This window comes from Eumetopias jubatus, unplaced genomic scaffold (assembly GCF_037043125.1).
Source record: "Eumetopias jubatus isolate StellerSeaLion01/CBP00866 unplaced genomic scaffold, mEumJub1_p1.0 scaffold_16, whole genome shotgun sequence".
Taxonomy (NCBI): domain Eukaryota; kingdom Metazoa; phylum Chordata; class Mammalia; order Carnivora; family Otariidae; genus Eumetopias; species Eumetopias jubatus.
The window spans coordinates 49,829,107-49,852,253 of record NW_028274822.1 but is presented as its reverse complement, the minus strand read 5'-3'; the positions used below and the strand labels follow the sequence as shown (position 1 = coordinate 49,852,253).

General features: G+C 36.4%; 1 protein-coding gene and 1 pseudogene across 4 annotated transcripts in view; both read left to right on the top strand.

Annotated features, from left to right (window-relative positions):
* GREB1L (GREB1 like retinoic acid receptor coactivator) overlaps nt 1-23,147 on the top strand; it is a 136,413-nt gene that overhangs the window by 25,232 nt on the left and 88,034 nt on the right. The window lies entirely within an intron of this gene.
* LOC114200408 (survival motor neuron protein pseudogene) lies at nt 139-1,119 on the top strand (annotated as a pseudogene).

The following is a 23,147-nucleotide window of genomic DNA, read 5'->3' as shown; positions in this document are numbered from 1 at the left end:
CCTATGTGGAAAAAAAAAAAAAACCTGGACCCCTATTTCACATTATACACAAAATCAGTTCCAGGTAGTTGGAAGATCTAAATGTGAAAGGCAAAACTATCAAACTTTTAGAAGATATTGTAGAAGAGTAGGCTCACCATGGCGATGGGCGGAGGTGGCGGCGTCCCAGAGCAGGAGGACTCAGTGTTGTTCCGGCGTGGCACCGGCCAGCATGCTCTAAAGAATGGTGACATTTCTGAAGCTTCAGATAAACCAAAAGGCGCACCTAAAAGAAAACCTGCTAAGAAGAATAAAAGCCAAAAAAAAGAATGCTACAACACCCCTGAAGCAGTGGAAAGTTGATGACAAATGTTCTGCCATTTGGTCAGAAGATGGCTGCGTTTACCCAGCTACCATTGCATCAATTGATTTTAAGAGGGAAACCTGCATTGTGGTTTATATTGGATATGGAAATAGGGAGGAGCAAAATATGTCTGATCTACTTTCCCCAGCCTCTGAGGTAGATAATAATGTAGAACAGAATGCTCAGGAGAATGAAAATGAAAGTCAAATTTCAACAGATGAAAATGAGAATTCCTCTAGGTCTCCTGGAAATAAACCAGATAACATCAAGTCAAAAGCTGCACCATGGAACTCTTTTCTCCCTCCACCACCCCCCATTCCAGGATCAGGACTGGGACCAGGAAAGCCTGGTCTAAAATTCAGTGGCCCACCACCACCTCTACCACCACCACACTTCTTATCATGCTGGCTGCCTCCATTTCCTCTGGACCACCAATAATTCCCCCACCACCTCCCATATGTCCAGATTCTTTTGATAATGCTGATGCTTTGGGAAGTATGTTAATCTCTTGGTACATGAGTGGCTATCATACTGGTTACTATATGGGTTTCAAACAAAACCAAAAAGAAGGAAGGTGCTCACATTTCAATTAAGAAGTAATTCATACAGTATTCTCTAATAGGGGCAGCTCTCTCCCAAGGAGAAGGTATTTGATGTGCCATGGTCAACATGAACAAAATTTCATCTTCTTCTTCATGAACAGTTGGTTGGGTGGTATAATCACCTGCATTTCCCCTTGTTGCATGTGACTCATGCTTAAATAACCAGCTATGTGTTTCAAGGGAATAATCTGTTTGAATAACTCAACAATGGAAATGTGAGTAATTAAAGAAACTCATCACGTGTAGTACAGAAAAGTCAATCTGTGAAAATTTCAACTCAGCCCATTTGTATATTGTAACTTTCTTAGTATAAAGTATGTTAAGCTTTTTATTAATGCCTTTAAAAATAAATGGTGAATTTAAAAAAAATATTGTAGAATATCTTAGATATTGTAGATATCTTAAAAGTAGCAACAAAAAGTGCTGCACATAAAGGAAAAGACTATTTCACTACACTAAAATTACACCTTCTGATTATTAAAAGGCACCCTGAAGAGAGTGAAAAATCAAGTCATAAACTAGGAGAAGCCGTGTAACACATAAAACTGACAAAGGAGGAGTACGAAGAGCATATTAAGAATGCCTATGAAAAAAGAATGCCTTTTTCAGTAAGAAAAAGACACATCAACAGAAAAAAGGACTTCACAAGAGACAAAATACAAGGAGCCAGAAATTACATGAAAAGATGATTAACCACTTTGGTAAATAGGGAAATTACTTTAAAAATACAATGAGATACCATTATACACACACCAAATTGGCAATAGGTTGAAGTAGAACGGTAGTAAATCTTGGCAAAGATTTCAAGCAACAAGAACACTGCTGGTAGTAGGAGTGTTAATTGATGCCACACCTAGCAAGTCATTTGCAACACATAGCCAAGTAGAAAGTGTGCATCTCCTATGCTTCAGCTATTCTACTCCATAAACTCTTACACATGTGTACCAAGAGATACATACAAGACTGTTCATAGCAGTGTTCTTCACAATTGGCTCAAAATGGACACAACTCAATGTTCATCAACAATAGAATGGTTAAGTAAGTTGTGATACATTTATATAATGAAATATCATTGGGGTGCCTGGGTGGCTCAGTCATTAAGCATCTGCCTTCAGCTCAGGTCTTGATCCCAGAGTCCTGGGATCGAGCCCTGCATCAGGCTCCCTGCTCAGCAGGAAGCCTGCTTCTCCCTCTCCCCCTGCTTGTATTCCTTCTCTCGCTGTGTCTCTCTCTGTCAAATAAATGAATAAAATCTTTAAAAAAAAGAGAAAGAGAAATATCATTTGGCAATGGGAACGAACAGTACCTACATACAGCACAATAGAGGAATCTTAGAAACATCATGTTGAGCAAAAAAGCCATTTACAAAAGAACTCATCCATTATGATTTCATTTTTATTATGTTCAAAACCAGGCAAAACTAAATTATTTTAGGAATATGGGGGCTCCTGTGTGGCTTAGTTGGTGTCTGCCTTCGGCTCCGGTCATGATCCCAGGACTCATAATCCCAGGGTTCTGGGATCAAGCCTCATGTCGGTTTCCCCGCTCAGTGCGAGCCTGCTTCTCCATCTCCTCCCTGCTTGTGCTTTCTTTCACTATCTCTGTCACTCTGTCTCTCTCTCTCAAATAAATAAATTTTAAAAATCTTAAAAAAAAATACATAGCCCAATGTTTACTTCTGAGGGAAGGGAGAGTGAAGGGATGGAGAAGAACACAAGGGAGGGTACTGGCTGCTGGGAGTATTTCATTTTGTTATTTTCCTTGCCTTGGATGGTGGTTGGTTGCATAGGTATTTGCTTTGTAATTATTCCTTAAACAATACATAAATATTTCACGTGGTCTTTTTTGTATTTTGATCTCAGTAGGGAAAAAAGGTGGATTTATCCACTCAGACTACACACATGTAATGTATACAGTCCTCACACCTCGAGAGTAGGTGGTACAGGCCAGGGATACTATGGTGTAATAATAATATCTTCGTTCTTTTGAGTTTTTATATTTCCCGCTGTGGTGAGTTACTGCTATAGTGGTAGAGCTACAGCGTGGAGCCTCACAGCTGACTTTGGTCTCTAGGAAGGGGGGAGGCAGAACTAACCCTAATAAAAATCTCTACATGCTCAATCTTTTTTCCTTGCCTGCAAACTCTTTCCCTCCTTTCCTTTGCTTTCTAAGAGTTTAGAGCTCTCATGCTGCCATCATACTACTTCATGATGCCTGCCTTGCTCACATAGTTTTCTTATTTTGTCTCCATTCCCCTCCTTTCTCTCCCAGTAAAACTTCTTTGTCCCTTGTGACAGCCATTTAGAGAGCAGTTTCTATTAGAATGTATCATCTAACTGTCCCTAAAATGTAGCTATGTTTGTCCCTTTCCCCTTTAGATTTGTCTTTCTTTAGCTGCTAAACTTCCTTGAGGTCAGTATAATCAAAAGTTCCTCTGGCAGGTTTTTCTAAACTTAGTTCCTTGTAAATATTCAAGTTAATGCTTTGCCGAAACAAAGTCTGCTTTTTCCAAATGTGGTGGGAACACTGGCCAGCAGATTTGCCTACTCCCAATCAGACATAGAGAATGGAGGCTCTGTCTTGGGCAGGGGTTGTAGCTTTGCCTTCTTCTCCAAATTCTGTCCCCAGAGCCTAGCATAGTACCTGGCCTGCTGAAAAGGCTCAATAAACATTTGATGAATGAATAGAGGGGAGGGAGGGAAAAGAAAACCAGTGATCATACCCTTCCAAGGCAGGGCCACGAATGTTTGTGAGACCTCTCTTCCTCCCCTACAGAAGAAAAAAACGCCACTATTTAGCAGGTATAAGGAATATGGCCTACTTTGTAGAAATGAAGAAACTAAGTAATAACAATGAAAAGTAATTTTCACTAATTACATTAGCCATAACATTTCAAGTGATAATATACAGTGCTAACAAGAATATGTTAAGACTGACACTCTCAGCCAGACTGGTAGAGATGAACAGTGGCACAATCTTTCATGAAACTATTTGGCAATATGTAACAAGAACATTAAAACTATATCCTTTACTCTAGTAATCTCACTTTAGGTGATTTGACAAGAAAATAACCTAAAAGGAAAGTCAAGATAGTCACTGAAGTTATTCTTTATATTAACGAAAAAAGGAGAAGTTACCTTAGTATAGAAACAACTGAATAAATCATTGCATGCCTGCGTGACAAAGATGTTAAAAAAGATAATTATGGCACTATGCAACCACATAGAATGTAATCATATTAAGTAAAAAACGTAAGGGGGTGCCTGGGTGGCTCAGTCAGTTAAGTGATTGCCTTCGGCTCAGGTCATGATCTCCAGGTCCTGGGATTGAGCCCCACATCAGGCTCCCTCCTCAGCAGGGAGTCTGTTTCTCTCTCTCTCTCTCTCTCCCTCTGCTCTTCCCCCCTGCTTGTTCTCTCTCTCTCTCAAGTAAATAAATAAAATCTTTAAAAAAGTAATATTAAAGTGTATTTTTGTTATATCATGTTCAAAGTATGATGCAGATAAAACACAGAAGGGTATATACTGACAGAAAAAAAACACAATGGTTTGTAGAAGTGAGATTTTAGCTTGTTTGTTTCTATTTTTCAATTTTTTATGTTATATTTTTCATAGTTAAACATTTAAAAATTCTCAGGATTAAGCCAAATTTATAGCTCAGTAGAAAATATCTGCTTTTCCTGATTTCTCTTCAGCACTCTATGCATGTGTAGGAAAAAGGGCCAGTACTTAGCATAGTCAAGTCCAAGATACAGCTAGAAGGCAACAGAACCAGAATTTGAACTTTCTCTTCTCACTACTGACAATTTTATTGGTCAATTACTGAGTACTAGGATCAGGAATATAAAGATGATACTGATCTCTATGTAGAATTCTGTAAAATGTTCATGTGTCTCAGATTTTAAGGACAGAAGGTGCAGGAAAAGAAGAGGGGGAGAACCTAGGTTGAAAAATCAATAGCAGACCAACTTAACATTTGCTTCTGGGCAAAATGAGTAAAAAGGGACTGAATTTGCCCTCCTACCTGAAATAACTAAGAAAAACAAACAAAAATACATGAAAAATGACTTTTAAAAAACTTTATATCAGACAACAAAAAAACAGTGATGCCTGAGAGATGGGTAACAAATAATGTGAGTCTTTCCATCACCTCAGCTCAGTGCTTTGAGTTTCCAGACCATTCCAGACAAGGAAGGGGAACTGTGGGGGAGCACCCTGTAGAAGGAACTCTCCCTGAGAGTACAGGGACACCAAAATAGACAGAGTTCATAGGACCAAGGACCAGAAAAGAGAGAGCTGAACAGACAGAATGTGCAGAGGGTCCCCTCAAATGTTGAACACAGCACTGACTGATGCATACAAGTAAGGAAACTACTCAAGGCTGGTAAAAAGTACCATCCAATAGGATGAGAGGAAACAGTGCTCAGCATTCTCACAGGACCAGGAACAGGGACTGTTCCCACCAGCTAGAGGAAAACCTCATTGTTCATCAGGCACTGGATAGAGTATTTAGGAAGGTCTTATCTCAGTAAGGGAGATACTTTGTTCTAGACTGAATACTGCTCCAGACCTGCCTGAAAATACCAAAAAATAAAACCCCAAAGGATCAAATGGTTTTCAAGTAATTTAACTGTGTTCCAGGACCAAGCTCAAGAATATTTATAGGAATACAAAAAATAATCCGACATCCAACAAGAGAACATTAATAATGCCTGACATCCAAGCAGAGATTACCAGGCATGCAAAGAGGCAAGAAAACACAACTAATACTGAGGAGACTAATTAACCAAACCAACCAAGAACTGACACAGATCTTAGAATTAGCAGATAAAGACATCAAAACAGTTATTATAACTATATCTCATATGTTCAAAAAGTTAAATAGACATGTAAGATATAAAAAGGATCCAGGGATGCCTGCCTGGCTCAGTTGGAAGAACATGCAACTCTTGATCTTGGGATTGTGAGTTTGAGCCCCACATTTGGTGTAGAGATTATTTAAAAATAAATAAGTATATAAAAAAATAAAAATAGGATCAATTAAAAAAGAGATCCAAATCAAACTTCTAGAGATGAAAAGTACAGTATTTGTAATGAAAAATACACTGATTGGGATTAACAATTGATTAGTCATTGCAGAAGAAAAGATTAGTAGCTTGAAGGCATAATAATAGAAACTACAATGAAGCATGGGAAGGAAAAAAATAAAATGAGCATCAGTGAGCTGTGGGACAACTACAGGCAACCCAATATACTGGTAAGTGGAGTGCCTGAAGAGGTGGGGATGTGGGAGACAAAAAATATTTGAAGAAATAATGGCCAAAACTTTCCAAACTTGATGAAAATTATAAACCTACAGATCCAAGAAGTTCAATGAACCCTGAGCACAAGAAACGTGTAGAAAACTACACCAAAGCACATCATAATAAACTTTCTTAAAACCAACCAAAAGAAAACCTTAAAAACAGCAAGAGAAAAAGACATATGCAGAGGAACAAAAATAAGCATGACATCATATTTCTAAATACATAAGACGGAGCAACTGAAAGCTAATAACCATCAATCTAGAATTCTATACTCAGCAAAAATGTCTTTCAAAACTGAAGGTGAAATAAAGATATTTTCAGACATACAAAATATGAAAGAATTTACTACCAGCAGTTTCACACTATAAGAAATGCTAAAGGAAGTCATTTAGGTAGATGGAGAATGATACCAGACAGAAGAGAATCTGAATCTTTACAAAGGAATGAAAATCACTAGAAGTGATAACTACAAAAGGTATACAATTTTTTTTCTTATTATTTAAATCTATTTAAATGATAGTTGACTTATACAAATATAATAATATATTGTGATGTTTATAATATATGGAAAAGTAAAGTGCATGACAACAGCATAAAGGACAGGAAGAGGGATACAGAAGTATACTATTATCAAGTTCTAGTACTATATGTGAAGTTGCATAGTGCCATTTAAGATTAGACTGTGGTAAGACATAGTCTATAAACCCTAAAGCAACTACTAAAAAAACCCAAGAGTTATAGTTGATAAGCAAGAAAGGAGATAAAATAGAATCAAAAAAATACTTGATTAATCCGGAAAAAGACTGAAAAGAAGAAAAAGGGAACAAAGAATAGATAGGACAAGTAAAAAACAAATAAAAAGCTGAAAGACTCACACCTAACCACATCAAGAATCACATTAAATGTAAATGTTCAAACACCCCATTTCAAAGGCAAATATTATGAGAGTGGGGGGAAAAAGTAAGATCTAGCTCTATGCTGCTACCATGAAGTTCAATTAAAATAAAAGTACAAATAAGTTAAAGGTAGGAATATTTTTAAAGTACCATGTTAACAGTAAAAAGAAAGCTTGAGTGGCGGGGCGCCTGGGTGGCTCAGTCAGTGAAGCGTCTGCCTTTGGCTCAGGTCATGATCCCAGGGTCCTGGGATCGAGCCCTGTGTCGGGCTCCCTGCTCTGCAGGAAGTCTGCTTCTCCCTCTCCCACTCCCCCTGCTTGTGTTCCCTCTCTTGCTGTCTCTCTCTCTCTCTCTCTCTGTCAAATAAATAAAATCTTTAAAATTAAAAAAAAAAAGAAAGCTTGAGTGGCTATATTAACATCAGCCAAAATAGATTTCAGAGCAAAGAATATTACCAGAGATTAAAGAGTTAATTTCATAATAATAAAGAGATTGAGTAATCAAGAGGACAGAACAATCTTTTTTATTTTTTTAATTAAGTAGGCTCCATGCCCAGCATGGAGCCCAGTGCGGGACTTGAACTCATGACCCTGGGATTGAGACCTTAGGCAAGATCAGGAGTCAGATGCTTAACTGATTGAGCCACCCAGGTGCCCGTGAGGACTGAAAAATCTTAAAACATTTATGCACCAAATGACAGAGCTTCAAAATACATGAAGCAAAAACTGATAGAATTATTTTAAGAAATATATAAATCCACAGTTACAGCCAGGTATTTGAATACTTTCCTCTCAGCAATTGATACAACAGATAAACAGAAAGGGTATAGAATATTCAAAAAACACTATCAACCAACTTGACCTAATTGTCATTTATAGAACATTCCACCCAACAACAGCAAGCTACACATCCTCTTCAAGTTCACATAGAACATTTACCAGGCCAAAGAAAACAGAAATGTTACATACAGAGGAACAAAAATAATCATGGTATCATGCTTATGGGCCATAGAATAAGTCTTTTTTTTAGTGTAGTTGACATATAATGTTACATTAGTTTCAGATAAACAATATAGTGATCCAACAGATTTATACATTATGCTATGTTCACCACAAGTATGGCTACCATTTGTCCCAGTACATTGCTATTATAGTATTATTGACTATATTCTTTATGCTGTACCTTTTATTCCCATGACTTATTCATTCCATAACTAGAAGCCTCCTCTTCACCCAGTTTGCCCAGCCCTCCATCACCTCCTCTGGCAACCATCAGTCTGTTTTCTGTATTTATAGGTCTGATCCTACTTTGTTTACTTGTTTGTTTTTGTTGTTGTTTTTCAGATTCCACTTATGAATGAAATCATATAGTATTTGTCTTTATCAGTCAGTCTTATTTCACTTAGCATAATACCCTCTAGGGTATTATACCCTCTAGACATCCACATTGTCTCAAATGGCTATCATTGGTTTTATGGCTGCATAATATTCCATTGTGTATTCATACACACACACACACACACACACACACACACACACACACACACACACACACACACTACATCTTCCTTATCCATTCATCTATGGATGGACACTTGCTTGCTTGCACCGTATCTTGGCTATTGTAAATAATGCTGCAGTAAACATAGGGGTACATACATCTTTTAAAATTAGTGTTTTTATTTTCTTTAAGGAAATACCCAGTAGTGGAATTACTGGCTCATATGGTATTTCTAATTTTAATTTTTTGAAGAACCTCCATACTGTTTTCCACAGTGGCTGTACCAATTTACATTCCTACCAACAGTGAACGAGGGTTTCTGTTTTTGCACATCCTCACCAACACTTGTCTTTTTTATTTTAGCCATGCTGACAGGTCTAGTTGTGGTTTTGATTTGCATTTCCCTGGTGATTAGTGATGTTGAACATCTTTCATGTGTCTGTTGGCCATCTGTATGTTTTCTCTGGAAAAATGTCTATTTGGGTCCTCTGTCCATTTTTTAAATTGGATTGTTTGTTTTTTCGGAGTTGAGTCATATGAGTTCTTTATATATTTTGGAGATTAGCTCCTTATTGGATATATTATTTGCAAATATCTTCTCCTATTTAGTAGATTGTCCCTTTGTTTTGTTGATGGTTTCCTTTGCTGTGCAAAAGCTCATAAAGCAAATCTTAATACATTTGAAAGGATTCAAATAATACAAAGTATGTTCTTTACCTAAAATGTAGTTATATTAGAAATCAATAACTGGATGGGTTAGCCTGGTGATGGGTATTAAAGAGGGCACACACTGCATGGAGCACTGGGTGTTATACGCAAACAATGAATCATGGAACACTACGTCAAAAACTAATGATGTAATGTATGGTGATTAACATAACATAATAAAAAAATATGAAAAAAAATCAGTAACTGAAAGATCTGTGGAAAATCTCCAAATATTTGGAAACTAAATAATACACTTCTAAATAATCCGTGGATCAAAAGAGAAACCCGAAAGGAAATTAGCAATATTTTGAATTGAATGGAAATGCAAAAGCAAATAAAATTTTGGGGACTCCATTAAAGCAGTATTTTGAGGGAAATTTATAGCACTAAAACCTACATTAGAAAACAAGAAAGATCTTGGGGGCGCCTGGGTGGCTCAGTCAGTTAAGCGCCTGCCTTCCGCTCAGGTCATGATCCTGGGGTCCTGGGATCCAGCCCTGCCTCAGGCACCCTGCTCAGTGGGGAGTCTGCTTCTCCCTCTCCCTTTGACCCTCCCCCGTCCTTGTGCTTTTGCTCACTCTGTGTCTTTCTCAAATGAATAAATAAAAAATCTTTAAGAAAAAAAAAGATCTTGAATCAATGAACTCAGCTTCCACCTTAAGAAACTAGGAAAAAGAAAATTAACCCCAAAGTAATCAGAAGAAGGGAAATAATAAAGATCAAAGTGGCAATCAGTGAAATTAAAAAAAAAACAAAACAGAAGAACAATAGAAAAAAATTAACAAAACTAGAAACTAGTTCTTTGAAAAAGTCAATAAAATTGATAGACCTCTAGCCACACTATTAGAAGAAAAAAGAGAAAATCCAAATTATTAATATTAGGACTGAGAGAGGTGACATCATTATGTATTTGAATGATATTGAAAGGATAATAAGAGAATGTTAGGAACTTTTTATACCAAAAAATTTGGGAGCTTAGATGAAATGAACAAATTCCTTGAGAGACAAATTACAAAAACTTAAATAAGAAATAGATAACCAGGGCACCTGGGCGGCTTAGTTGGTTAAGAGTCCAACTCTTGGTTTTGGCTCAGGTCATGATCTCTTGGGCTGTGAGTTGTAGACCCGCCTCAGGCTCCATGCTCAGTGGGGAGTCTGCTTGAGATTCTCTCCCTCTGCCCTGCTCCCCACTCTCAAATAAATAAATAAATCTTAAAAATGTATCTATATAACCTAAATAGTGCTATGTCTTTTAAATACATTAAAAATGTGGTTAATATCTTTCCTAAAAAAACCCTCCAGGCCCAGATGGCTTCAGTGGTGGATTCCACCAAATATTTAAACAAGAAATAATACCAATTCTACATGAACTCATCCAAATAATAGAAGAGAATGGACTACTTTCCTAACTCATTTTAGTTGGCATTACTTTGATACCAAAATCAAAGACATTATAAGAAAAGCTCAAGCCAATGTCCTCATGAAATAAATTAAAAAAAAAAAAATTTTTTTTTGAGAGAGAGAGTGTGGGAGGAGCAGAGGGAAAGGGAGAGAGAGAATCTTAAAAATGCTCCACGCCCAGCACAGAGCTTAACAGGGGGCTCAATCTTATGACTCTGAGAGCACGACCTGAGTCGAAATCAAGAGCCTGATGCTTAACCTATCCATGCAGGCACCCCATAAACAAAAAAATTTCTAAGTAAAATTTTAGTATATTGAATCCAATAATATATTAAAAGGATAATATATCATGACCAAGTAGAGTTTATCCCAGGAATGCTTGGTTGGTTTAACATTTGAATATCAATGTTTCCTATGTTAACAAACTAAAAAATAAAACCATATAATTATCTCAGTAGATGCAGGAAAAAAACACTGACAAAATCCAATATTTATTCCTGATACTCTTAACAAATTAGAAAAAAAAGGGAATTTCCTCAGCCTGATAATGAACATCTACAAAAACCCCACAGCGAGCATACCTAAGATCAGAACAAGACAGGTATGTCTGCTCTTACCACTTCTATCCAATTGTGCTGCAGATTCTAGCAGTGTAGTCAGGCAAGAAAAAGAAAGGCCTCCAGATTGGAAAGGAAGACATAAAACTGTCTTTATTTATAGACCACAGGTGATCTATGTAGTAAATTCAGTGAAATCTACAAAAAAGCTATTAGAACTAATAAGTAAGCTTAGCAATATTCAGGATATAAGATCAATATACAAATATCAATTATATTTCTATATGGCAACAACAAGCTATCAGAAATTAAAAATTTTAAAATAACAGTACCATTTATAATACCTATAAGCATGTAACATTACATATAATAAAAATATAAAATATTTAGGGATAAATCTGATGGAAGGTGTGAAAAAACTATAGCCTGAAAACTAGAATATAATGCTGAGAGGAAGTAAAGAAGACCTAAATAAATTGGAGAGCTATCTCTTGTTCATGGGCTGAAAAACTAACATTGTTAAGATGTCAGTTCTCTTGGGCACTAGGTGGCTCAGTTAGTTAAGCGACTGCCTTCGGCTCACGTCATGATCCCAAAGTCCAGGGATCGAGTCCCGCATCGGGCTCCCTGCCCAGCAAGGAGTCTCCTTCTCCCTCTGACCCTACCCTGTCTTGTGCTCTCTCTCTCAAATAAATAAATATAATCTTAAAAAAAAAAAAAGATGTCAGTTCTCTCCAAATTGACCTGTAGATTCAACACAATCCAAACCAAAATTTCAGAGGCTTTTTTTGGGTAGAAGTTGACAAGCTAATTCTAAAATTCATATGGAAATGCAAATGACTTAAAATAACCAAAACAACTCTGAAAAAGAAGAATAAAATTGGAAACTAACACTACCTGATTTGAAGAATGATTTTAAAGCTGCAGTAATCAAAACAACATGGTACTGGTGTAAAGACATACAGATAGATCAGCTGAACAGAATAGAAAGTCTAGAAATAAATTCACACACATATTATGTACATTTAACAAAGGCACAAAAGCAATGCAGTAAAGAAAGGATAACCTTCTCAACAAATAGTGCTGGAACAATTGGATATCCATATGCATAAACATGGACTTCAATCTACATCTCACACCACTTGAAAAAATAACTCAAGTGGATCATAGACTTAACTGTAAAACTACAAAATAGGGGCACCTGGGTGGCTCAGTCGTTGGGTGTCTGCCTTCTGCTCAGGTCATGATCCTAGGGTCCTGGAATCAAGCCCCGGCATCAGGCTCTCTGCTCAGCAGGAGCCTGCTTCTCCCTCTCCCTGCTGCTCCCCCTGCTTGTGCTCTCTCTGTCAAATGGTTAAATAAAATCTTTAAAAAAAAAGAAGAAAACTACAAAATATATAACTTCTATAAGAAAACATAGGAAAAAGGATCTGTGACCTAGGTTAGACAAAGATTTCTTAGATGTAGCACCAAAAACAAAATCCACAAAAGAACGAATTGATAAATTAGACTTCATTAAAATTAAGAAATTCTTCTTAGAAGACACTATTAAGAAAATGAAAAGACAAGCCACAGCCTGGATGAAAATCCTTGAAAAAGATATATAGGAATTGTATTTAGGAGAAAGACTTTTAAAAAAACTCAATAATAAGAAAATAAACCAGTTTTTAAAATGGACAAAAGATATATGGATGGCAACTAAGCACATGAAAAGATACTTAAGACCATTAGTCATTAGCAAAATGCAAATAAAACAGTGAGCTATCACTATACATTTATTAGAATAGTTAAAATTAAAGGGCTAACTATACCAAACATTGATATGGAGGAATTGGAACTAAATACACTGCTGAGAACATAAAATAGTAAAACCACTTTGGGAAACAGTTTGGTTGTTTCTTTAAAAAAGTTAAACATATACCTATCATATAGTCTAGCCATTCCATTCCTAGATATTTACCCAAGAGAAAGGACATATATGTCCATATAAAAACTTGTGCACAAATGTTCATAACAGCTTTATTTGTAATAGCAAAAACTGGAAACAACCCAAATGTTCCTCCAGGTGAATATTTATCCATTGCTATATGTCCATACAATGTAATACAACTCAATAAACAATAATGAGCTATTGATATTTATAACAACATGGATGAATCTCAAAATAATTATGGTGAGTGAAAAAAGCCAGACAAAAGAAAAAGGGATATTGAGTTAGTCTATCTATAAGTAACTCTAGAAAGTGCAAACTAATTTATAGTGACAACAGGTCCGTGATTGCATGGGGATGGGGGAGCAAGGGATACACAAGAGGGAGGGATTACAAGGAGGTACAAGGAGATTTGGGAGTGGGGCGCCTGGGTGGCTCAGTCTGTTAAGCATCTCCTTTCAACTCAGGTCATGATCCCAGGGTCCTGGGATTGAGTCCCCACATTGGGCTCCTTGCTCAGCAGGGAGCCTGGCTCTCCCTCTCTCTCTGCCTGCCATTCCCCCTGCTTGTGCTCTCTCTTTCTCTCTCTCTCTCTCTCTCACTGTCTCTATCAAATAAATAAATAAAATCTTTAAAAAATAATAAAAAAATTTAAAAAAGAGACTTGGGGATGATAAATATGTTCACTGTGGTGATGGTTTCACAGCCATTTCCATATGTAAAAACTTTTCAAATTGTTTAAGTATATGCATTTATTGTTAATCATCCTTAAAGCTGTTAAAAAATCAAAAGCATAAAAACAGATTAGGAAGTACGTTGTTTAATATTAATTTTAGGGGGACTTGTGTTTCAATTGAGTCAAAAGTAAAACACAGCTGACATAAATAACTAATGCAGCCTCGTAGTGCATTAATAGGAATATGGTATCTTATTAGAAGAACACTAATTGCAGTCTGAATGTGAAAATAGGTCCATATACAAAGTCATGTACTTTGTGTGGGAAAGAAGCAGATTATGAGGTCCACATTTTATGCAAGTGTCAAGGGCAGAAAGAGTGGTGATAAAGATTTAAGTTCTCAATCATCTGGAAAACCCTTAACAAGATTTAGCTAAATAGGGGTGCCTGGCTGGCTCAGTGGTAGAGCAGCATGCGACTCTTGATTTCAGAGTCATGAGTTTAAGCCCCACATTGGGTGTGGAGCCTACTTTAAAAAAAATGTTTAGCAAAACGAATATTTACTGAATATCTCCTGTGTTCTAGGCACTGTGCTAAACATGTTATCTGTTATGGTGAGGTAGGTACCATTTTTCAGGTCATGAAACAGAATCTCAGAAAAGGGTTAGTATTTGGTGAAAAAGAGCTAGTAAATGGCAAAATCAGAATTTGAACTCTTTCTACTTACTACGTAAATGGCTTCCTTTTTTTTTTAGAAAAAATTTTCCCCCAGGGATGAGAGTTACTAAACTATTGCATAAAGAGGATAAGGAGATTGTTTTGGCTTTTTTCCCCCATTTTATTTCTTTAGCCACGATATGACAGACATTGTGCCAGGAGCTGGGAATGCCCTCAAGGAGCTCATGACCTAGTGGGAGAAACAAGAAGTTACAAACCACAACATAGAGAGCAGAGCTGTGACTTGCTCAAGGAACTTTCCAAGTCTGTGATTCTTCCAGTGCTTACAAGGTCCTCCTTTAAATGGATGTGAAATCACTAGTAGAGAGAATCAGGCAATCAGCTGCTTACTGGTTATCTAAACACCAGGTACTACACAACAGCCCAGGGTTTTAACCATGTCTGAGTATGAGCAGGATCACAGGCTGTCACAGTTGGGACATTGGAGGCTACTTCCAAATAATCAAAACCACTAGTGTTTAAATGCTGAATATGCCGATGTCCACCATCCATGATAAATTCAAGAATAGAAGCATGTGCAAGGTGGTAAAGATTAGGGAATAACATAATAGGATTTACATTTTAGAAAGTTCACCCTGACATTATCTAATGCACATCTGTCCTTTCTCATTATTCTATAATTGGTATGTTCCAAAATTTGTTAATGAAATGAAATAAGACAAATGATATACATGAAATAAATTTTCAAAAAATAAAAATGAAACCATGGAGTCTTACCAGATTGTCTTGAGATAAATAAAAGGGTGCAGAACACCAGTACTTTAGTAGACAGAGGAAAACTTGCACAAGGACAGCGCTCACCTTGTTGACCATTTAACCAGTAGATCCTAGCAAGTTTCTTGACACATGGTAAGTGCTCAATAAATAATTGTTGAATAAATAAATAAACACAGCAGTGGAATTCAGTATATTAGGTACTGAAAGTGTCTCCTGGATTTGGGAATTAGATCATTGGTAACTTGGCAAAAGCAGTTTTCATTGAAATGGAATTACCCTTTTTTAAATTTTTAAATTAACATATAATGTATCATTTGTTTCAGAGGTACAGGTCTGTGATTCATCAGTCTTACACAATTCACAGCGCTCACCATAGCACATACCCTCCCCAATGTCCATCACCCAGCCACCCATCCCTCCCACCCTCCTCCACTCCAGCAACCCTCAGCTTGCTTCCTGTGATTAAGAGTGTCTCATGGTTTGTGTCCCTCTCTGGTTTCATCTTGTTTCATTTTTCCCTCCCTTCTCCTGACTTATTTCTCAAAATCCTCCTATCAGTGAGATCATATGGTACTTATCTTTCTCTGATTGACTTATTTCGCTTAGCATAATACCTTCTAGTTCCATCCATGGAATTATCCTTTAAAATCACTATGTGTGGGGCACCTGGGATCGAGCCCCACATCGGGCTCCCCGCTTGGTGGGAAGCCTGCTTCTCCCTCTCCCACTCGCCCTGCTTGCGTTCCTGCTCTCCCTATCTCTCTCTCTCTGTCAAATAAATAAATAAAATCTTTTTAAAAATATAAATAAATAAAATAAAATAAAATCACTATGTGTAGGGGAGCCTGGATGGCTTGTTTGGTTAAGTATCTGCCGTTGGCTCAGGTCATGATCCCAGAATCTTGGGATCCAGCCCCACGTCAGGCTCCCTGCTCCACGGGAAGCCTGCTTCTCCCTCTCCCACTCTCCCTGCTTGTGTTCCCTCTCTCGCTGTGTCTCTCTCTGTCAAATAAATAAAATCTTTAATAAATAAATAAATAAATAAATAAAATCACTGTGTAATCTAATACTGAAGTAAATGCTCACTTTGTACAATTAAGTACTTCTGATGCCAATTGTCAGTAGACACATAACTATTTTCTATATTTTTAAAACACTTATTACACTGTTTTGAAACATTTACATTTTAGAAAATATACATGCATACATAAATATGCACTGTATTCTTATATACACAGTGAAGTTTCTCTTTCCATCCCCCCTCATTTCTACATGCCCCCACCAAACAGGTAATCACTGTCACTAGTTTCTCATGTGTCTCTCTAGATTTTCTTTATATCTATTCAAGCAGGCACAAGCATGGATTCTTATTTTTATACATTTTTTTACTCCAAAGGCAGCATTTTGTACATACTCTTCTGCACTTCGCTTTTTCATATAACTATCTCTTAGAAATCTTGCCAAATCAATAAAGAGCTTCCTCATTATGTTTTACTGTTGCATACTGTCACACTGTGTGCATGTACCATAATTTATTTACCCTATCCCCTATTGATGGGGATTTATATTGTTTTTAAACAATGCAACAATGAATAATCCCCACATGTATTATTTCTCACATGTACATAAATACCCAGGAATTTCTGGATCAAACATGTATTCATTTATAATTCCTATAAATGCTGTAAATTACTGCTCATAGAATTCTACCAGAAGATATGTGTCAGTTTGTATTTCCACAGAGGCTCACTAACAAAGTTTATTTTTGAACTTTTGGATTTTGTCATTCTGATGGGTGAAAAATAATATCTGAGTGTAGTTTTAAGCTGCATTTTCCTTGTTGACATTGAGCATCTTTGCATTTGTTTAAAAACTATTTGCATCTTCTTTCTATGAACTCTAAGTTCCCTTACCTTGACTTGTTTGTCATAGTTTGGGTTCTGCTGGGATCAGAGCCCAAAGGAAGGATTTGGGTGCGAGTAGTTTATTTGGGAAGTGATATCTGCAAGCAGGAATAGCCAAAAAAGAGTGTGTTTTCTGTGTAGTTGCTGTAAACCAGGAAGACTTGAATCTACTAGGTTCTCTAAGAAGCATGCAGAATGCCTCCCAGAATTATCCTTCCAAAGGATGGAAAGCTAGGACAAGTTGTTACACTTCCTCACACTTCTGTACCACACACAGGGCTAAGAGCTTGAGGCCTTGAAGAAGGCCCTGAGATAAAAAACTCAAAGAAGCTAGATATAAGCTTGAAGTAAGATGCTACCCCCAGGAATCTGACCTTACACCAAACCATCCACCATAGCTCCTGCTGAAGTCAAAGATGGGCCAAAGGGAAGTGGAATGGGGCAACAAAGGATCTCCAACAGTAATCTTTTCTCTTATTGACTTTTGTTGACAGGACCATAGTGTAATAGTGAGTTATAAATATTATCCCTGGTTTATAATTTTTCTTATAGTGTTTTTAAAATAACAGCTTTATTGAGATATAATTGACATATCTTACAATCTACCCATTAAAAGTGTACAATTAATGTTTTTTAGTATACTCACAGAATTGTGCAACCATCACCACATACACTTCAGAACATTTACATCACTCCAAGAGAAACCATGTATCCATTATCAGTCACTGTCAATTTCAGACCTCTGCTCCCAGCCCCTGGGAACTACAAATCTACTTTCTATTTCTATGAATTTGTCTATTCTGGGCATTTCATATAAATGGAATCATACAACATACGGCTTTTTGTGATTGGTCTCTTTTATTTGGCATATTGTTTTCAAGGTTCATCCATGTTGTAGTATATAGCAGTACTTCATTCCTTTTTACTGCTGAAAAGAATCCCATTTTATGAATATACCACATTTTATTTATCCATTTATCAGTTTATAGACATTTGGGTTGTTTCCACTTTGGGGCTATTAGGAATAATGCTGCTGTGAACACTTGTGTATAGATTTTTGTGTGGAAATATGTTTTCACTTATTTCTCATTTCATACCTATGAGTAGAATTGCTGGGTCATATGATTACTATATATATCCATTTAAGGAACTATTTTCCCAAGTGACTGTACCATTTTACATTCCTACCAGCAATGTGTGAGGGTTCCAATTTCTCCATATCCTCACCAACACTCTTCATTGTCTGTCTTTTTTTTAATTTTAGACAATCTAGTGGGCATAAAGTAATATCTCATTGTGGTTTTGATTTGTATTTCTCCAATGGCAAACGATGAGCATTTTTTCATGTGCTTATTGGTCATTTGTACATCTTCTTTGGAGACATGTCTATAGAAATCATTTGCCCATTTTTCAGTTGGGTTATTTATCTTTCTATTTTGAGTTGTAAGGGTTCTTTATACATAATGGATACAAGTCCTTTATCAGATATATGAATTGCAAATATTTTTCACAGTCTATGGGTTGTCTTTTCACTCTCATGCTGGTGTCCTTTGAAGCACAAATTTTTTTTTATTTTCATAAAGTTCAATTCCTTTATTTTTTCTTTTGTTGCTTGTGCTTTTGGTGTCAAAACTAAGAAACCATTGCCTAATCCAAGGCCATGAACATTTACTTCTGTGTTTTCTTCTAAGAGTGGTATAGTTTTAACTCTTACATTTAGATCTATAATCCATTTTTGGTTAATTTTGTATATAGTGTGAGAAAGAGCTCCAAGTTTATTCTTTTGCATGTAGATATCCAGTTGTCCCAGAATCATTTGTTGCAAAGACTGGTTTTTTACCCATTGAATTTTTTTTGGCACTCCTGTCAAAATTTAATTGCCCATAAAATGCAATGGTTTATTTCTGGACTCTCAGTACTATTCATTGATTTTTGTATCTTGATATATCCTGGAACTTTGGTGAACTCATTTATTAACCCTAGTCATTTTGTAGTCTATTCCTTAGTATTTTCTTTTTGTCCATTTCATCTGAGTGATCTAATTAAATATCTGTATGCTAGGGCTGCCATAACAAAATATCACAGACTGAGTGGTTTAAACAACAAAAATTTATTTTCTCAAAGTTCTGGAGGCTGCAAGTCCAAGAAAGATCAAGGTGCAGTACAGTTGGTTTTTCCTGAGGTCTCTCTCCTTGGCTTGCAGATAGTTGCCTTCTTGCTATACTTCACATGGCCCTTCCTTTGTGTGTGCGCTTCCCTGGTTTCTCTTCCTCTTCTTATAAGAACACCAGTCAGGGGCACCTGGGTGGCTCAGTCGGTTAAGCATCTATCTTCAACTCAGGTCATGATCTTAGGGTCTTGGGATCGAGCCACATGTCAGGCTCTCTGCTCAGTGGGGAGTCTGTTTCTCCCTCTCACTCTCCTTCTGTTCTCTCTCTCTTGCCAATGAATAAATAAAAATCTTAAAAAAAAAAACAAACACCAGTCAGATTGACAACCTTATGACCTCATTTAACCTTAATTACCTCTTTAAAGACCCTATCTCCAAATACTGTCACATTCTAAGGTACTAGGCATTAGGGCTTAAAAATAGTTTTCTGGGCTGGGGTGGGGGTGGGGAATGGACACAATTCAGTCCATAATGGCATACAGTTGTTCACAGTATTCCTTCATAACTTTTTTTAGAAGTAAAGTTGCCAGTGATGCCCTCTTGTTCATTTCTTATTTTAGAAATTTGCATCTTTTTTCTTTTTTTCTTGGGCAGTCTAGCTAAAAGTTTAATTTTATTAATCTACTCAAAGAACAAACTTGGTTTTGTTGATTTTTGCTATTGTTTCTGTATTCCCTATTCATTAATTTCTGCTGTAGTCTTTATTATTTCCTTCTGCTTATTTTGGATTTAGTTTGCTCTTCTTTTCCTAGTTTTTTAAGGTAGAGGTTAGTTATTTATTTGAGATCTTTCTTCTGTTTTCATATAGGCATTTACAGCCATAAGTTTCCCTCTGAACACTTTAACAGCACCTCATAAGTTTCCATACATTGTGTTTTCACTTTCATTTATCTTAAAGTGGTATCTAATTTCCCTTGTGATTTCTTCTTTGACCTATTCGTTATTTAGGAATGTGTTGTTTAATTTCCACATATTTGTGAATTTTTCAAATTTCCTTTTGTTATTGATTGCTTCTCTGAGCCCATTGAGGTCAGAGAATGTAATTTGTAAGATTTCATTTCCTTTAAGTTTATTGAGGCTTGTTTTATCATCTAACAGATTGTCTATCCTAGAGAATATTCCCTGTGCACTTGAGAAGAATGTGTATTCTACTTTTGTTAGAAGAATGTTTTCTTGATATCAGTAAGCCTAGTTGATTTATAATGTTTTAAGTCTTTTGTTTCCTTGTTGATCCATCTCCCTAGTTTCTCTATTCATTTTTGAAAGTGGAGTATTATAGTCTCCACCTCTTACTATTGAATTGCCTATTTCTCCCTTCACTTCTTCAGTCTTTGCTTCATGAGTCTGGGGTTCTATTGTTAGATGCATATATGTTTTTAATTGTTATGTCTTCCTGGTGGATTTGCTCTTTTATCAATATAAAATATCCTTCTTTTTCTCTAATAATAATTTTTGTCTTAAAGTCTATATTTTCCGATATGGCCCCTTCAGTTGTCTTCGAGCTACTGTTTGCTTGGTTATGGTGTGTTTTGTCAAACAGGTTTCTTAAATTTTTGTGTAGCTGAATATATAAACCTTTTTCTTATGGCTTCTGTGTTTTGAACAATAGTTTGACCTTTTCCATTTTAAGGTGATAATTAACTCTTCTGTGTTGTTTCCTATTATTTCTGTATCTTCAGTTTTTAAGTGTGTATCTTTAGTCCATTTGACTTTGGTATTTAGTGTAAGACGTGGGTCCATCTTAATTTTTTTCTTATATATCAAATTGCCTCAATACAATTTATTGAATGGCTCATCTGCGTTGCTGCTTTGAGATGCTACCTTTATCTTATACTAAATTCTCTTGTGTATTTGCATCTATTTCTGTCTTTTTTATTCTATTATTCCATCTACTAATGCACCAAGACCACAGCATTTATTGACTGAAGTTTTTTAGTAAGTCTTATTATATCATCATACTAGACTCCCCTCATTTCTCTTATTTTTCAGAATGTTTCCAGCTATCCTGGTGTGTTTATTTTTTTATATCAACATCACATCAATTTGCCTACTTTAAACATTGTAATAATTTTAATAGTAATTCTAATAACATCTATACCTGTTGGTATTTTCCTAGGATCACATTAAATTTGTAAATTAACTTAGATCAATTTCATCTTTTTGACATCAAATGTTCCTGCTCAGAAACATGGTATGTCTTGACATTTGTTCATGTCTATTTTCATGATCTTCAGAAGTATTTTTTTAATTTTTAGAAATCTTTAATATGAAAAGTTAACATACATATAAAAATAGACTAACAATCAACAAAACTAAAAGGCAACTATGGAATGGGAGAAGATATTTGCAAATGACATATCTGATAAAGGGTTAGTATCCAAAATATGTGAAGAATTTATAAAACTCAACACCCAAAAATCGAATAAGCCAATTAAAAAATGGGCAGAAGATACGAATAGACATTTTCCCAAAGAAGACATACAGATGGCCAGTAGACATATGAAAAGATGCTCAACATCACCAGTCATCAGGGAAATGGAAATCAAAACTACAATGAGATACCACCTCACACCTGTCGGAATGGCCAAAATCAACAACACAAGAAACAACAGCTGTTGGCAAGGATGTGAAGAAAGGGCAACCCTCGTGCACTGTTAGTGGGAATGCAGACTGAAGCAACCACTGTGGAAATGGAGGTTCCTCAAAAAGTTAAAAATTAAAGTGCTCGGGCGCCTGGGTGGCTCAGTTGGTTAAGCGACTGCCTTCAGCTCAGGTCATGGTCCTGGAGTCCCGGGATCGAGTCCCACATCGGGCTCCCTGCTCAGCAGGGAGTCTGCTTCTCCCTCTGACCCTCTTCCCTCTCATGCTTCCTATCTCTCATTCTCTCTCTCTCTCAAATAAATAAAATAAAATAAAATCTTTAAAAAAAAAAATTAAAGTGCTCTATGACCCAGCAATTGCACCACTAGTTATTTACCCACAGAATACAAAAATATTAATACAAAGGGATACATACACCTCAGTGTTTATAGCAGCATTATCTACAATAACTAAATTATGGAAATAGCCCAAATGTCCATCAACTGATGAATAGATAAAGAAAATGTGGTATGTGGGGCACCTGGGTGGCTCAGTCATTAAGCGTCTGCCTTCAGCTCAGGTCATGATCCCAGGGTCCTGGGATCAAGCCCCGCATCGGGCTCCCCACTCCGCGGGAAGCCTGCTTCTCCCTCTCACACTCCCCCTGCTTGTATTTCTCGCTCTCGCTGTCTCTCTATCAAATAAATAAATAAAATCTTTAAAAAATAAAAAATAAAAAATAAAAAATAAAAAAAGAAAATGTGGTATGTATACACACACACACACACAATATATATATATACACATACACACACACAATGGAATATTACTCAGCCATAAAAAAGAATGAAATCTTGTCATTTGCAACAACATGGATGGAGCTAGAGTTATTATGTTAAGCAAAATAAGTCAGAGAAAGACAAATACCATATGATTTTACTCGTGTGGAATTTAAGAAACAAAACAAGCAAAGAAAAAGAAAGAGAGAGAGAGAGACAAACCAAGATGCAGACTCATAACTATAGAAAACAAGCTGATGGTTACCAGAAGGGAGGTGGGTGGGGGGATGGTTAATTAAATAGGTGATGGGGATTAATGAGGGCACACGTTGTGATGAGCA